Source organism: Pygoscelis adeliae, unplaced genomic scaffold, assembly GCF_000699105.1.
Source record: "Pygoscelis adeliae isolate BGI_AS28 unplaced genomic scaffold, ASM69910v1 Scaffold164, whole genome shotgun sequence".
Taxonomy (NCBI): Eukaryota; Metazoa; Chordata; class Aves; order Sphenisciformes; family Spheniscidae; genus Pygoscelis; species Pygoscelis adeliae.
The window spans coordinates 683,160-685,942 of NW_008824545.1; positions in this window are offsets into that span (position 1 = coordinate 683,160).

Here is a 2,783-nt window from a genome sequence, read left to right on the forward strand (position 1 = left end):
GAGGCTGCACCTCAAATACTGTGTTCAGTTTTGGGCCCCTCACTACAACAAAGACATGGAGGTGCTGGAGCATGTCCGAAGAAGAGCAACGAAGCTGGTGAAGGGTCTAGAGCACAAGTCTTGTGAGGAGCGGCTGAGGGAACTGGGGTTGTTTAGTCTGGAGAAAAGGAGGCTGAAGGAGACCTCATCGCTCTCTACAACTACCTGAAAGGAGGCTGTAGTGAGGTGGGTGTCGGTCTCTTTTCCCAAGTAACAAGTGAGACGATGAGAGGAAACAGCCTCAAGTTGCACCAGGGTTAGTTTAGATTGGATATTAGGAAAAATGTCTTCACGGAAAGGGTTGTCAAGCATTGGAACAGGCTGCCTAGGGAAGTGATTGAGTCACCATCCCTGGAGGTATTTAAAAAACATGTAGATGTGACACTTAGGGACATGGTTTAGTAGTGAACTTGGTAGTGTTAGGTTAATGGTTGGACTCGATGATCTTAAGCTTCTTTTCCAACCTAAATGATTCTGTGATTCTATAAATTAATTGCTTACCATGGGGATTTTTAACATTAGGTGTAAGTCTTATAAATCTGACCTAATCAAATAAATTGTTCAATTTGCACAGGCTTTCTCAATTTATTTGCTGATGGCATACTGTATTACCAGCTATTAAAACTGGTAGAACAGCACATAGTGAACATGGTGCCTCTTCCCTCTCCTAACTCACCACTTTCACCTCTAACAGAAAGAAACATCACCCTCTCACCACATCCCGCCATCCTTTCCCAGACACCTGTGTCCAAGATAATGCAGAGACAGTTCTGTTTTCCTCTTTGTTCCTCTGCTCCTTTCAGAGTAGCAGCTATTGCTGCTACACAGCAGAAGTTGACACGATTGAAAAGTGAGCAGGCTCTTCCTACTCCTTCTCTGAGCACTACACCCACAGGTTCACTACAAGGATTGTACACCTATTTCCAGGAGCAGTTAACACAGGAATTAACTTGTGGTTCCTTACTTTGGAGCCTGGGATAGTCACAAACTCTTAACTAGCTTTTGCCTTACTTTAGTTTCCAAGCAAAGACATCACTTAACTTAAAATTCCTCCCCTCTCTAACTGCCAGCTCTCCCTCTCTGTCACAGTATGTCTCGTCATAGCTTGGAAATAAATGCCTCAAAACTTTTTCTGTGGTTTAACCTCAGTCGGCAACTAAGTACCACACCACCACTCGCTCACTCCTTCCCCCCACATCGGTGGGAGAGAATTGGAAGAGTAGAAGTGAGAAAAAAATTCATGGGTTGAGATAAAAACAGTTTAATAATTGAAATAAAATAATAACAGCAATAATAATAATACACAAAGCAAGTGATGCACAGTAAAATTGCTCACCACCCACCCACCAATGCCCAGCCAGTCCCCGAGCAGCGGCCCCCCCCGGCCAGCTTCCCCCAGTTTATGTACTGAGCATGACGTCACATGGTATGGAATGTTTCTTTGGCCAGTTTGGCTGTGCCCCCTCCCAGCTTCTTGTGCACCTGCAGCCTTCTCAGTCAGCAGAGCATGGGAAACTGAAAAAGTCCTTGGCTGGTGTAAGCATTACCTAGCAACAACTAAAACATCAGTGCGTTATCAACTTTGTTCTCATCCTAAATCCAAAACACAGCACTGTACCAGCTACTAGGGAGGAAATTAACTCTATCTCTGCCAAAACCAGGACAACTTTGAAGTTTTTTATTGCTTCCTCCAAAGTGGGAAAAAAGTACTTAAATAACAAACATTCATTTTCAAAATTGCTTTGTTGTTCTTCTAAAATACCACCCAACAGAAGTTATACAGGATTTCTTAAATTTTGCCCATGGACAATTGACTTACAGCGTAGTCAGTAAACAATCCCTGTTGCTATTTTCATATGCAGTACACAGACACAGCTCTCTGGGACACAGAAAGTCACTTTTAGAAAGAGTAGAATGGCATTGGCACAGATTCTTGATGATCACATGCAAAACTCCTGAATATATTGGGAAACCTATGCAAAACCCTAACCAAAACCTCATGCTTCAGTGGGCCAGGCAAGCAATAACGTTTCTGGTTTTCCCCCCAACAGAGGAAAGGAAGTGGGAGGGGGAACCTCAACAAAAAGTTATATTTATTCAGAGTATGCATGAAAGCAAATTACTCATCTTAAGGGATTTCTGGCCCTGAAGTTTACAGAAAAACTCTATGCAGTGATACCCCGCATGGATCCTATAGAAGAGAAGTGTAACCTCTTAAATTCAAGACATGCTCAAATCTCTGAGTGCACACATTTACAGGAAAAAAAAGAAATCAAAAACTTACTTATGAAATCTGGTATTTTAAAGATACTACACTTCATTAGTGGAACACCGTGTTAGTAAAAAATAAATCTCCATATTTTCAAAACTCTGGCTGCAAAATTGCATGTTGCTGGAGCAGTAATTAAGGTCACTCTTTATCATCACTTCAATATTGCATTACACTATTTCTTCTTGTGGATAAGTATCAACAGGTATGTCATACATTAAAAATCATAGAATTCAACAACGCAGTGATTTTTTCAAAGGCAGGCTTTTCATTTTAAAATCTTTTCAGCTTGCTCTAAACCAGGTACTTCTTGGTTTATGATCATTATTTCTTGTTATATCAATTTAGCTCTTCCTTCTATAATGCAAAATACTGCCTGCACTGTTATGCTTTGGGCTGTCTCCAACTCATCCATAAAAAACTGTATTACTTGTTTTGGGAGGGGGGGGGGGGGGGGGGGCGGGGAAAAAAAGGC